Consider the following 15,808-nt stretch of genomic DNA (forward strand, 5'->3'; position numbering starts at 1 on the left):
CAAAAACAGGACCTGGCGCCGACCACTGGTGGTCGCCTGGTCAAGTGCGCGTCCTTTTGCGTCAGTTGCCATGTTAATTGGCTAACATGCAAGGGTTAAACGTGCCCACTGTCCACCCCAATTCGGGTGTCCAGCTCGGCGCATCGTTCATCAATTGTCCTGATGCTGATGATGATGCAGCAAACTTCAAAACGTATTTTCTGCTCGTTAGTTTCGTAATTTTCTACATTTCTAATGTGCAGACTGTACCCTACCCTTCCCCGCCCCCCTTATTCAATCATATCCAAGCTTGTTATGCGGCACCATTATTTTGCTGGTCATTTTGGGAATTGTCTGCTAATCAAGAAAAAAAAAACAACATGAGTTTGTCAATAAGTTTGAGCCCACAAAGTTCGTGTGTGGAATATGTATTCAATTTGCCGCTTTTCGTACTTTAGATGGAATTTTTAAAAATGGTAAGTTATCGATTATCGGAAACAAACTCGCTCTGCGCAGGCACTAGGAGCAGCTACATCTAATTTCAAGTCTCTAGCTCTTATAGGTTCTGAGATCCTTGCGTTCATACATACATACGGACGGACAGACGGACATCGCTAGATCGACTCGGCTATTGATGCTGATCAAGAATATATATACTTTATGGGGTCGGAGATGCTTCCTTCTGCCTGTTACATACATTTGGATTTTGCACAAATACAATATACCCTTATACCCATTTTTAATGGGTTCAAGGTAAAAAAGTCGTAGAAGTGAATTTTATATTGAATTTTCTTCAAAATCTGACAATCTCTCAAGCTCAACCAAAAGAGTTTTCTACTTTCAACAATTTTCTACTTGAAATACTTTCAAGTAAATTTTTAGCAAAAATAAATTAAATTTTCTTTCATTTATCATAGATAATTTAATTCGCATTCTTATAGTTTACTCACTTATCTTCAGGTAACAACGCCAACTGTCTCTCTCTCGCTCTCTCTCTCTCTTTCTTTCCCTGCGTACAGTTGCGCACAAAGCACAGCTGAACATAACCTACAATATGCAGAAGATGCGCATCCATTAATATTGCCTTCGCATGGGCTTCTGTACATGCGAATATATTGGAATAGAGCATGCAAATGGCGTACGCTTTTCTTTCATCATATCCATTTTTGCAGCCGCCTTTTCAAAGCAATTGAAGCAGAAATGCCTCAAATCATGTTCCACATGACAAACAGGACTAATGTGGTGGCCACCAGGCTCCTGCATGGGCAAACTTTGCGACTTTCGCAAAGCAAATACAGCCCCCTCTCGAACCCTTTAATGAAACATCCAGCGGTTGCCAACACAACAAACAGTGGCTGCAAAAAGTATATAGGAAAAATACATATCTGCAAACTTTAAAGCAAACAACAGAGCGAAATACAGAGAAAGGCGACGCACGCATCATACCACCGCGGGCGCTCATACTCAAATGCGTTTGACAAAATGACAACCAGTGCTTGGACCCCGTCCCCACTCCAAAGGGATTGAGCCCACTGATTGCCCAGGCCGGGCGACTGGTAACTGGCAACTGGTGAATGGTGCCTGCTGCCTGGTGTTTGGCGGCCGCCTGCGTGTGCTTCACGGTTTATTGGTTCCATTTCGCATGTCAAGTTCTCCCTCCGTCCACCAAGCGGCTAATTTGCAAATAATATGCATGCGAGTGTGTGTGTGTGTGTGTGTGTGTGTGTGTGTGTACGTGTGTGTGTGCCTTGCTGGCATGTAAATTTTTACAAAAGGGTTCCATCTTATCCAACCACCAAGTTCTCTATTTGCACGCTTTGGCGGTTTGCTGGCAAAATGCGAAATTAGATTTTAAAGTCCTATTTGCGTGCAGCTTTACCGCTTTCTTCTTTTGTGTCTTTATCTTTTAATACCCTTGCAGAGAGCATATTAATTTTGGTACGAAATGTGCAAAAATCAAACGTTGCCGACTCCATGTGTGAATAATGTTGATTTTGGCGACCTTTCCATTTTTAGAATCTTGATTAGCTCGACTTCTCCAGTTAATCAAATATTTAGAAATATATATACGTATATATTCTTGATCAGTATCCGCACCAAATCAATATAATCATAATCCTCACTTCGTCCGTTCGTCTGTCACTCTTTCTGTTGCAGACACCTGGATCGAAGCACTAAATCATATAAGGCTTTTCGATTTTTACAGATATTTTTATGTCTAGCACTTTTAAGCGAAGGGTATTTAATGTTCGGCTTGCCGCAATTGGCCGTGCTCTCCTGATTTTTATTTACTTTTGCAAATTAAGGTCACAATTTTCAGCATTTATTTGCCCCTTTTTTGCAAAATGTTTGCCCATTGGCCCTTACCTTTGAAGATCTTGGGCTTTCAGCTCACGTGGCCCACTTGAAAGCCCAAAGCAAATATGTTGCCAATTTGTTTAAGCCGGCAAATCTTTTGATTTGCAGCAAGCGCCTTAGCTGCGTGTATATATGTCTGTGCCACACTGTCTGCCACATGGCACAGCAATGTTTGCATTATGCAAATGACGTGCCGCTTCGCTGATAAGAACCGGCGCAGGTAAGCGCGGAGCGAACAATTGATTATGATTGTGATTATGATTGAGCGGCGCGCAAAAGTCAATAACAATAGCATAATGCAAAGGACACAGATACAGCTGCCAACAATGGACGCGAAGCGGTCCCAAGGTGCCGTCCAACCCCCCTACACCCGACCGCAAAGGCAAACGCAATCCCAGCTACCAATTCCATGGCGGAAACTGTGAGCGCACCACTTAAAATTAATGGAAATGTGTAGCACACGCACACACACATACACACACACACACGCCGTGAGCACACAATTGAAATTTAAATAAAAACTGTCGATGCTCAAGTGAAGTTCCCAGTGCTCCACTTGCTGCCCACTCGGCTCTGGCGCGTTCTCCACCCCGCTCTGTGCCTGTGTGTCTCTGTCGAAGCGTAAAATATTATGTCATTATCAAGGAAACGCAATAAATTTCTCTGGACGCGCGTTAGTCAAATTTCAATACAATAAAAGAAATACAAGAGACTGAAAAAAAAACACAAGTTAACGCGCTGAAGTTGAACCTGCCCGACTTGGAGATACCCGGTGTGAAGAAATCATTTTGAACATATTTTTTGTTTATTTTCTGATATGATATTTTATAATAAAAATCAAGGCATATAATTTTGAAAATACTTTTAAAAGTAATTCAAAAATGAAATGCTCTAGAATCGTGTATGCCATAAGAAAAGATTCACACCACATTTGGTGTCTCCAGCTTCTATAATCCCTGAGCTATGCAAAAAAAACCCAGAATTGAAATTTAATTTCTATCGAAAACTTGTTTAAGTATAATACCCAAGAATCTAAATTCCAAATTCGAAGTAACACATGAAATATATATACTCTATGCCTGTTGCCTGTTACATTCATATGCACAAGTTGATTATACCCTGTCTTACGCATTTTTAATAAAGTACAGGGCATAAAAAGGAATAGTAAAAAAAAACTGTTTGAATTTACAATTAGCTGTGGATGGAGTTTGAGTGGCATTGTTGTCATGGTGTGTGTGTGTGTGTGTCAATTGATAAAGTGTTTGAGCCAGCGTCCTGCCGCGTTTCATTTTTTCACAGGCCACTGACGAGTGCCACTCAAAGACGGGACCACCGCGGCGTTATTATCTTGGATTTGGCATGCGTTGCGCCTGGCATCTAATTACAGAAACAGGAGCTGTGCTCAGGAGCCAGCGACAGGAGGTGACGTTGGATATTCAAATGCGGCCAGAATATGCGGCGTTAAGCTGTGAATGACACCCGTTGCCTTGGCCGCGCCTTTGTGCCGCCTGTCCAGTGGCCCGGGCAACTGTTGCCACTGGGCAGGGCCAGGCTCTCGGGCGGGTAATACAAGTCATTAAGCTGCTGTAATTGCTGCGGCCCGACTTATCAGTCGCGCTGGACCCAATAACCATATATTCACGGAGTAACTTCTTTTGCTGATCTCACCCGCAACCCCTGTAGTTTTTATTGCCAACAACTTTCAGTTGATTTGTGTTAGTGTTGAACACAAGTTATTGTGTTGGCCAACTCAATGCACATATGAATTGTTTTTAGAGCATGGGCGAGACCACGGCCACACCCACTCGCAGCTCATATCCGAGCTTCATAAAGGAAATGACATTTTTCTACGGCACTTTTCGCAAACAACATTTTTGCCGATTGACATTTATCACCTCCAGTGTCGCATCTCTGGCTCAACGCTTAACGTTCCACATTTCCGGTTTTGGTTTTTCCCGTTGACTGCTTCGAGGATGACGCAGCGGCGGCGGCGTTGGCCGCTTTTCTTGGCTTGTGGCATAAGTCGATTATATGCGGAAATGAAAACCCATAAAACTCCTTTCCTACGGTGATTAGTTAACATATTTTTCGTCGCAACATCCACAATTGTATGGCCTTTTCTTTTTTTTTTATTTGGGTTAGGAATTCGGGAAGGGAAACAATTATTTATGTGAAATATTATTTATTATTTATTGTTGTTGTTCTTTTGGGTGTTCCTTTATGAGTGTGTGTATGCACTCGAGACCGAAATTGTTGTTGCGAGTGGTTGAGGTCCATTAAGTTTTGTGAGTGGCCGGTCATTTATGAGTTATGCATATTAAAAGAGGGTTCAACAGTTCATATGTGTATATAAGTTCATAAATTTAAAGGAACTTCAGTGAGAATAAAGTTTATGGGCTTTTATTAGTTTTAGACATAAATCGAAAATAAATTTGTTAACTGCATCTTATTTTTTATTGAAGTAAATATTTTTAGAATTGTTATGTGATGTCATTCGCCTTTTTAATCAACATAACACGGCATCTTAAATCATAGACTGTGTGTAGGAAAGTACCTGTAAATATCAAAAGGGTTTTGTTTCTCTGAACAGCTTTCAAACGGCACGTCTGCAGCAAAAATGTCTGATTGTCAGACCCGCATACGGCATTTGTCCATTTCACATGAACTGCAACCTAAAGAGAGCTTTTTAGGTAGAAAGCATTTGTGAACACAAATTTTACTTACATTCAACATCGGTTCTTTAAAAACTAATAAGATAATGAATGGAGCTAAGAGTGAGCAACGCATTTTGTTTATTCACTGTCTAAAATAGATTTGAAAACCCGAACATTTTTTTTCATATAATATAAAGACTAAAGACTAAATAAAAACTTTTAAATGAAAGATCTTAATAATGGATCCATATACATTAGATATTTCCTATATCAGCTACTTCTCCAACCGGGTCGATTGCGTTATGTCATATGTCTGCCAAATTTATGATGGATTGCTTACAACCATAATATAGTTTTTCAAGTTTATTTTTTTAATTGAGTTTAACTTATAAAAATCAAAATTCCTAAATACAGGAATAAAGACCACAAAGGTTTCTATTTTGATGAATTTAAAAATAAATTAGGCTTCAAATATTCTAAACGACATTTTAAGTGATAACAAAAAAAACTTTGCATATTTAATTTACATTGCCTGCTTGAAATAAAAAGTCCTCTTCATTTGGGGAAAGTAGAGTGAAATTGTGCAATGCAGATGCATCTGCAACCACAGTCGCTGCCACAGTTTTTTTTTATATTTTACTCTGACAAGCACAGGGCGCTGACAAATAATTGAAATCAATCAAAATGCTTAAGGACACAGACCCTCGGTCCTGGAACAACGGGAAAAGGTAGCGACGCGTGCGCGAAATGTTGCTAACTAATCAAAATTCAATTTGGCAACTCTGGCCGGGCGCTTAAATCATTAAAATCAAAATTCGCAAATGATGCGCATAATAAACTCAGCGCTCGTTTTCCCATGAAGCGACCAGAAGCCAGCACCAGGAGGCAGGACCAGTGCCAGGATCAGTGGCTGACAATGCTTGGCTTGATGGGTTCATTCGGTGACAATTGAAATATAGCCGGGCATTTGTTGCTGCCAATGTTTGCAAACATGTAACCCTGCCCCCCTACCCCTACCACTACCCCTGCTCAGCTTGTTGTTGCGGCAGCCAAGCGTATCAATAAATCCATTTAAAATTGCGTGCAGGCCGCGTGTGTGTTGTGTGTTGTGTGTCGCGTCGGTCGGGTCGAGTGTTTGTCCTCTCAGGCCGCACATAATGCAATGGGAATTATGGCTGCTTAGTGCCTGACAAAATATCGAAAATAAATTGGCAGCGACAGCGAAACAAAAGCGCCAAAAGACGTCACCAATTGACATCGACATCGACATCGATAACCACCGCCGCAACCCTCACATAGGCCCAGCCTAGGTAACCCCGGCTAATACCGTCCCAAGTCAGCCCAATTTCAGCAACCCTCAATTTAAAATGCAAAATCAAAGTAAATCAATTTCAGTTCGCAAAAAAAGAATACAACAACATTCGCGTAAACCAAACCTGGGCACGTTCTGTGCGTTAAGTCGGCCAATAAATCAAATTAGAAAATTTTTACTTTGATTTTTTCTGCCTCAAAATTATGCGCATATGCGCTAGAAGACAAACACGGTAATAAAGGACAACCAGGACACACACTACGCACTCAGTCAAAGCTCTGTATAGACATTGTAATTTGTGCAAAATCCTTAAAATCCAACACATTTATCACAAATATGCGCCCATAAATCAGGACACAGACGTTGGCGGGCGGCTGGCGCCTTGGGCAGGGGGCGTGGCATTTATCTTGGCACAGTTTCCACTCTAAAATCGAGGCCATAAAATGCGCCTCGTCGCAGCGGGCGCGCCTAATTTGCACATTTTCACTATTTTAATGCTCTTCTCCGATTTTTTAATGTGCTTATTTATGTGGCCTGTTTATGATTTTATGCGCTTTCTATGCTAATTTCGGCCACAGAATAGATCGTAAACTAAAGGTGACGTCATTTATCATACACAAATTTATGCAAGTGGGCGTCACAAATGGTACTTAAAACTGAGTGTGTGACAGAGTATCTCTCAGTGCTTATCTGAAAGATACAAACTGTACTTGTAGAACTGTAAGTGCTTGAAATATTGAGATTATCATTTTAATAAATAGTTATTTAAAAACGCATACAATAATTTATAGCTCAGTACTTAAAATTATTTAATTGTGGTAATTATGTATCTAATTTAGAGTGAAATAACCAATTATTTCTGTATTGAGATAATTCAATATCTAATATAATAATTTATTATTCGTATATTTATAATTTTAATAAAATCGTGTTGCCAGATATACCCTAAGATCTAATCTAACGTCTCTCATACTTATCGTATCTATCTAAATTAGAATGGAACAATCCATTATTAGTATAGCATTGATATAAATATCACATTGCCAGAGATACTCCAATATCCAATTCCTTATCTAATAACCCATTCTTAATATAACTTTGAAATCATATTGTCTGAGATATTTCATGTATAATACTCTTATATCTTATCTAATAGTTCTTTATTAATAAACTCTATTGTTGTATCCTTGCAGAGGGTATCCTTAGCTTCGAAATGTGTAACGCATAGAAGGAGACTTCACCGACCAAATAAAGTATATATATTCTTTATCAGTATTAACAGCTGAGTCGATATATCAATGTTCGCCTGTGTGAACTCGGCTCTCAGAGCTATCGTTATAAGATATATGTCGGAATCGGCTGGATCGGACCACTATATCATGGGATCATAGGAACGATCGGTCGAAAAGTTATATATGAAAACTTTCTGTTTATTATGATATTTTTACCAAAATCGGTATAAATACCGATACTATCGGTATAAATACTATTCTACTATGCGTCTCATATATACGAAAAATCCTATCAACATTGGACTTATATATCATATAGATGCCATTGGAACGAACGGTCGTAAACACCGATTTTTTAGTCAAAATTCATGTCCAAATCTTACCCCAAGATTCGTATATAGACATGGGTCAAAATTTACCACCCCCATATCTCGGCCAAATCTCATCCGATTTCCACGAAGTTTGGCGTTTTCTTCATGGATTTCCCTCTAGATTAATCTGGCATTCAAATCTCGACACCGATTTTTTAGTCAAAATTCATGTACAAATCTTACCCCAAGATTCGTATATAGACATGGGTCAAAATGTACCACCCCCATATCTCGGCCAAATCTCATCCGATTTCCACGAAGTTTGGCGTTTTCTTCATGGATTTCCCTCTAGATTAATCTGGCATTCAAATCTCGACACCGATTTTTTAGTCGAAATTCATGTCCAAATCTTACCCCAAGATTCGTATATAGACATGGGTCAAAATTTACCACCCCCATATCTCGGCCAAATCTCATCCGATTTTCACGAACTTTGACTTTTTCTTCATGGTTTTCCCTCTAGATTAATCTGGCATTCAAATCTGAACACCGATTTTTTAGTTGAAATTCATGTCCAAATCTTACCCCAAGATTCGTATATAGACATGGGTCAAAATTTACCACCCCCATATCTCGGCCAAATCTCATCCGATTTCCACGAAGTTTGGTTTTTTCTTCATGGTTTTCCCTCTAGATTAATCTGGCATTCAAATCTCGACACCGATTTTTTAGTCGAAATTCATGTCCAAATCTTACCCCAAAATTCGTATATAGAAATGGGTCAAAAATGACCACCCCCATAACTCGGTCAAATCTCATCCGATTTCCACGAAGTTTGGTTTTTTCTTCATGGTTTTCCCTCTAGATTAATCTGGCATTCAAATCTGAACACCGATTTTTAAGTCGAAATTCATGTCCAAATCTTACCCCAAGATTCGTATATAGACATGGGTCAAAATTTACCACCCCCATATCTCGGCCAAATCTCATCCGATTTCCACGAAGTTTGGCGTTTTCTTCATGGATTTCCCTCTAGATTATCTGGCATTCAAATCTCGACACCGATTTTTTAGTCGAAATTCATGTCCAAATCTTACCCCAAGATTCGTATATAGACATGGGTCAAAAATGACCACCCCCATAACTCGGTCAAATCTTATCCGATTTCCACGAAGTTTGGATTTTTCTTCATGGTTTTCCATCTAGATTAATCTGGCATTCAAATCTGAACACCGATTTTTTAGTCGAAATTCATGTCCAAATCTTACCCCAAGATTCGTATATAGACATGGGTCAAAATTTACCACCCCCATATCTCGGCCAAATCTCATCCGATTTTCACGAACTTTGACTTTTTCTTCATGGTTTTCCCTCTAGATTAATCTGGCATTCAAATCTGAACACCGATTTTTTAGTTGAAATTCATGTCCAAATCTTACCCCAAGATTCGTATATAGACATGGGTCAAAAATTACCACCCCCATAACTCGGTCAAATCTTATCCGATTTCCACGAAGTTTGGCTTTTTCTTCATGGTTTTCCATCTAGATTAATCTGGCATTCAAATCTGAACACCGATTTTTAAGTCGAAATTCATGTCCAAATCTTACCCCAAGATTCGTATATAGACATGGGTCAAAAATGACCACCCCCATAACTCGGTCAAATCTTATCCGATTTCCACGAAGTTTGGCTTTTTCTTCATGGTTTTCCATCTTAATTAATCTGGCATTCAAATCTGAACACCGATTTTTAAGTCGAAATTCATGTCCAAATCTTACCCCAAGATTCGTATATAGACATGGGTCAAAAATGACCACCCCCATAGCTCGGTCAAATTTCATCCGATTTCCACGAAGTTTGGCTTTTTCTTCATGGTTTTCCTTCTAGATTAATCTGGCATTCAAATCTCGACACCGATTTTTTAGTCGAAATTCATGTCCAAATCTTACCCCAAGATTCGTATATAGACATGGGTCAAAAATGACCACCCCCATAACTCGGTCAAATCTTATCCGATTTCCACGAAGTTTGGCTTTTTCTTCATGGTTTTCCCTCTAGATTAATCTGGCATTCAAGTCTGAACACCGATTTTTCAGTCGAAATTCATGTCCAAATCTTACCCCAAGATTCGTATATAGAAATGGGTCAAAATTTACCACCCCCATATCTCGGCCAAATCTCATTCGATTTCCACGAAGTTTGGCTTTTTCTTCATGGATTTCCCTCTAGATTAATCTGGCATTCAAATCTCGACACCGATTTTTTAGTCGAAATTCATGTCCAAATCTTACCCCAAGATTCGTATATAGACATGGGTCAAAAATGACCACCCCCATAACTCGGTCAAATCTCATCCGATTTCCACGAAGTTTGGTTTTTTCTTCATGGTTTTCCCTCTAGATTAATCTGGCATTCAAATCTCGACACCGATTTTTTAGTCGAAATTCATGTCCAAATCTTACCCCAAGATTCGTATATAGACATGGGTCAAAAATGACCACCCCCATAACTCGGTCAAATCTCATCCGATTTCCACGAAGTTTGGTTTTTTCTTCATGGTTTTCCCTCTAGATTAATCTGGCATTCAAATCTGAACACCGATTTTTCAGTCGAAATTCATGTCCAAATCTTACCCCAAGATTCGTATATAGACATGGGCCAAAATTTACCACCCCCATATCTCGGCCAAATCTCATCCGATTTCCACGAAGTTTGGTTTTTTCTTCATGGTTTTCCCTATAGATTAATCTGGCATTCAAATCTCGACACCGATTTTTTAGTCGAAATTCATGTCCAAATCTTACCCCAAGATTCGTATATAGACATGGGTCAAAAATTACCACCCCCATAACTCGGTCAAATCTTATCCGATTTCCACGAAGTTTGACTTTTTCTTCATGGTTTTCCCTCTAGATTAATCTGGCATTCAAAGTTTGACTTTTTCTTCATGGTTTTCCCTCTAGATTAATCTGGCATTCAAATCTCGACACCGATTTTTTAGTCGAAATTCATGTCCAAATCTTACCCCAAGATTCGTATATAGACATGGGTCAAAAATTACCACCCCCATAACTCGGTCAAATCTTATCCGATTTCCACGAAGTTTGACTTTTTCTTCATGGTTTTCCCTCTAGATTAATCTGGCATTCAAATCTCGACACCGATTTTTAAGTCGAAATTCATGTCCAAATCTTACCCCAAGATTCGTATATAGACATGGGTCAAAAATGACCACCCCCATAGCTCGGTCAAATTTCATCCGATTTCCACGAAGTTTGGCTTTTTCTTCATGGCTTTCCTTCTAGATTAATCTGGCATTCAAATCTCGACACCGATTTTTTAGTCGAAATTCATGTCCAAATCTTACCCCAAGATTCGTATATAGACATGGGTCAAAAATTACCACCCCCATAACTCGGTCAAATCTTATCCGATTTCCACGAAGTTTGGCTTTTTCTTCATGGTTTTCCCTATAGATTAATCTGGCATTCAAATCTGAACACCGATTTTTAAGTCGAAATTCATGTCCAAATCTTACCCCAAGATTCGTATATAGGCATGGGTCAAAAATGACCACCCCCATAGCTCGGTCAAATCTTATCCGATTTCCACGAAGTTTGGCTTTTTCTTCATGGTTTTCCCTCTAGATTAATCTGGCATTCAAATCTCGACACCGATTTTTTAGTCGAAATTCATGTCCAAATCTTACCCCAAGATTCGTATATAGACATGTGTCAAAAATGACCACCCCCATATCTCGGCCAAATCTTATCCGATTTTCACGAAGTTTGACTTTTTCTTCATGGTTTTCCATCTAGATTAATCTGGCATTCAAGTCTGAACACCGATTTTTCAGTCGAAATTCATGTCCAAATCTTACCCCAAGATTCGTATATAGACATGGGTCAAAAATGACCACCCCCATAACTCGGTCAAATCTCATCCGATTTCCACGAAGTTTGGCTTTTTCTTCATGGTTTCCATCTAGATTAATCTGGCATTCAAATCTGAACACCGATTTTTAAGTCGAAATTCATGTCCAAATCTTACCCCAAGATTCGTATATAGACATGGGTCAAAAATGACCACCCCCATAGCTCGGTCAAATTTCATCCGATTTCCACGAAGTTTGGCTTTTTCTTCATGGTTTTCCTTCTAGATTAATCTGGCATTCAAATCTCGACACCGATTTTTTAGTCGAAATTCATGTCCAAATCTTACCCCAAGATTCGTATATAGACATGGGTCAAAAATGACCACCCCCATAACTCGGTCAAATCCTATCCGATTTCCACGAAGTTTGGCTTTTTCATCATGGTTTTCATTCTAGATTAATCTGGCATTCAAATCTCGACACCGATTTTTTAGTCGAAATTCATGTCCAAATCTTACCCCAAGATTCGTATATACACATGGGTCAAAAATGACCACCCCCATAACTCGGTCAAATCTTATCCGATTTCCACGAAGTTTGGCTTTTTCTTCATGGTTTTCCCTCTAGATTAATCGGGCATTCAAGTCTGAACACCGATTTTTCAGTCGAAATTCATGTCCAAATCTTACCCCAAGATTCGTATATAGAAATGGGTCAAAATTTACCACCCCCATATCTCGGCCAAATCTCATCCGATTTCCACGAAGTTTGGCTTTTTCTTCATGGATTTCCCTCTAGATTAATCTGGCATTCAAATCTCGACACCGATTTTTTGGTCGAAATTCATGTCCAAATCTTACCCCAAGATTCGTATATAGACATGGGTCAAAAATGACCACCCCCATAACTCGGTCAAATCTCATCCGATTTCCACGAAGTTTGGTTTTTTCATCATGGTTTTCCCTCTAGATTAATCTGGCATTCAAATCTCGACACCGATTTTTTAGTCGAAATTCATGTCCAAATCTTACCCCAAGATTCGTATATAGACATGGGTCAAAAATGACCACCCCCATAACTCGGTCAAATTTCATCCGATTTCCACGAAGTTTGGCTTTTTCTTCATGGTTTTCCTTCTAGATTAATCTGGCATTCAAATCTCGACACCGATTTTTTGGTCGAAATTCATGTCCAAATCTTACCCCAAGATTCGTATATAGACATGGGTCAAAAATGACCACCCCCATAACTCGGTCAAATCTCATCCGATTTCCACGAAGTTTGGTTTTTTCTTCATGGTTTTCCCTCTAGATTAATCTGGCATTCAAATCTCGACACCGATTTTTTAGTCGAAATTCATGTCCAAATCTTACCCCAAGATTTGTATATAGACATGTGTCAAAAATGACCACCCCCATATCTCGGCCAAATCTTATCCGATTTTCACGAAGTTTGACTTTTTCTTTATGGTTTTCCATCTAGATTAATCTGGCATTCAAATCTGAACACCGATTTTTCAGTCGAAATTCATGTCCAAATCTTACCCCAAGATTCGTATATAGACATGGGTCAAAAATGACCACCCCCATAACTCGGTCAAATCTCATCCGATTTCCACGAAGTTTGGCTTTTTCTTCATGGTTTCCATCTAGATTAATCTGGCATTCAAATCTGAACACCGATTTTTAAGTCGAAATTCATGTCAAAATCTTACCCCAAGATTCGTATATAGACATGGGTCAAAAATGACCACCCCCATAGCTCGGTCAAATTTCATCCGATTTCCACGAAGTTTGGCTTTTTCTTCATGGTTTTCCTTCTAGATTAATCTGGCATTCAAATCTCGACACCGATTTTTTAGTCGAAATTCATGTCCAAATCTTACCCCAAGATTCGTATATAGACATGGGTCAAAAATGACCACCCCCATAACTCGGTCAAATCTTATCCGATTTCCACGAAGTTTGGCATTTTCTTCATGGTTTTCCCTCTAGATTAATCTGGCATTCAAGTCTGAACACCGATTTTTCAGTCGAAATTCATGTCCAAATCTTACCCCAAGATTCGTATATAGAAATGGGTCAAAATTTACCACCCCCATATCTCGGCCAAATCTCATCCCATTTCCACGAAGTTTGGCTTTTTCTTCATGGATTTCCCTCTAGATTAATCTGGCATTCAAATCTCGACACCGATTTTTTAGTCGAAATTCATGTCCAAATCTTACCCCAAGATTCGTATATAGACATGGGTCAAAAATGACCACCCCCATAACTCGGTCAAATCTCATCCGATTTCCACGAAGTTTGGTTTTTTCATCATGGTTTTCATTCTAGATTAATCTGGCATTCAAATCTCGACACCGATTTTTTAGTCGAAATTCATGTCCAAATCTTACCCCAAGATTCGTATATAGACATGGGTCAAAAATGACCACCCCCATAACTCGGTCAAATCTCATCCGATTTCCACGAAGTTTGGTTTTTCATCATGGTTTTCCCTCTAGATTAATCTGGCATTCAAATCTCGACACCGATTTTTTAGTCGAAATTCATGTCCAAATCTTACCCCAAGATTCGTATATAGACATGGGTCAAAAATGACCACCCCCATAACTCGGTCAAATCTCATCCGATTTCCACGAAGTTTGGTTTTTTCTTCATGGTTTTCCCTCTAGATTAATCTGGCATTCAAATCTCGACACCGATTTTTTAGTCGAAATTCATGTCCAAATCTTACCCCAAGATTCGTACATAGACATGGGTCAAAAATGACCACCCCCATAACTCGGTCAAATCTTATCCGATTTCCACGAAGTTTGGCTTTTTCTTCATGGTTTTCACTCTAGATTAATCGGGCATTCAAGTCTGAACACCGATTTTTCAGTCGAAATTCATGTCCAAATCTTACCCCAAGATTCGTATATAGACATGGGTCAAAAATGACCACCCCCATAACTCGGTCAAATCTCATCCGATTTCCACAAAGTTTGGTTTTTTCATCATGGTTTTCCCTCTAGATTAATCTGGCATTCAAATCTCGACACCGATTTTTTAGTCGAAATTCATGTCCAAATCTTACCCCAAGATTCGTATATAGACATGGGTCAAAATTTACCACCCCCATATCTCGGCCAAATCTCATCCGATTTCCACGAAGTTTGGTTTTTTCTTCATGGTTTTCCCTCTAGATTAATCTGGCATTCAAATCTCGACACCGATTTTTTAGTCGAAATTCATGTCCAAATCTTACCCCAAGATTCGTATATAGACATGGGTCAAAAATGACCACCCCCATAACTCGGTCAAATCTCATCCGATTTCCACGAAGTTTGGTTTTTTCTTCATGGTTTTCCCTCTAGATTAATCTGGCATTCAAATCTCGACACCGATTTTTTAGTCGAAATTCATGTCCAAATCTTACCCCAAGATTCGTACATAGACATGGGTCAAAAATGACCACCCCCATAACTCGGTCAAATCTTATCCGATTTCCACGAAGTTTGGCTTTTTCTTCATGGTTTTCACTCTAGATTAATCGGGCATTCAAGTCTGAACACCGATTTTTCAGTCGAAATTCATGTCCAAATCTTACCCCAAGATTCGTATATAGACATGGGTCAAAAATGACCACCCCCATAACTCGGTCAAATCTCATCCGATTTCCACAAAGTTTGGTTTTTTCATCATGGTTTTCCCTCTAGATTAATCTGGCATTCAAATCTCGACACCGATTTTTTAGTCGAAATTCATGTCCAAATCTTACCCCAAGATTCGTATATAGACATGGGTCAAAATTTACCACCCCCATATCTCGGCCAAATCTCATCCGATTTCCACGAAGTTTGGTTTTTTCTTCATGGTTTTCCCTCTAGATTAATCTGGCATTCAAATCTCGACACCGATTTTTTAGTCGAAATTCATGTCCAAATCTTACCCCAAGATTCGTATATAGACATGGGTCAAAAATGACCACCCCCATAACTCGGTCAAATCTTATCCGATTTCCACGAAGTTTGGCTTTTTCTTCATGGTTTTCACTCTAGATTAATCGGGCATTCAAGTCTGAACACCGATTTTTCAGTC

General features: G+C 39.3%; 1 long non-coding RNA gene across 2 annotated transcripts in view; it reads left to right on the forward strand.

Annotated features, from left to right (window-relative positions):
- Nucleotides 1-2,909: 2,909 nt before the first annotated feature.
- Nucleotides 2,910-15,808, forward strand: part of LOC115761535 — a 32,536-nt gene continuing 19,637 nt past the window's right edge. For both annotated transcript variants that reach the window (XR_004017743.1, XR_004017744.1), the window contains exon 1: nucleotides 2,910-3,109. This is a non-coding gene — a long non-coding RNA (uncharacterized LOC115761535). The remainder of the gene's footprint in view (nucleotides 3,110-15,808) is intronic.

The sequence above is a fragment of the Drosophila novamexicana genome, unplaced genomic scaffold (assembly GCF_003285875.2).
Source record: "Drosophila novamexicana strain 15010-1031.04,08,12 unplaced genomic scaffold, DnovRS2.1 tig00000485-arrow-pilon, whole genome shotgun sequence".
NCBI lineage: Eukaryota > Metazoa > Arthropoda > Insecta > Diptera > Drosophilidae > Drosophila > Drosophila novamexicana.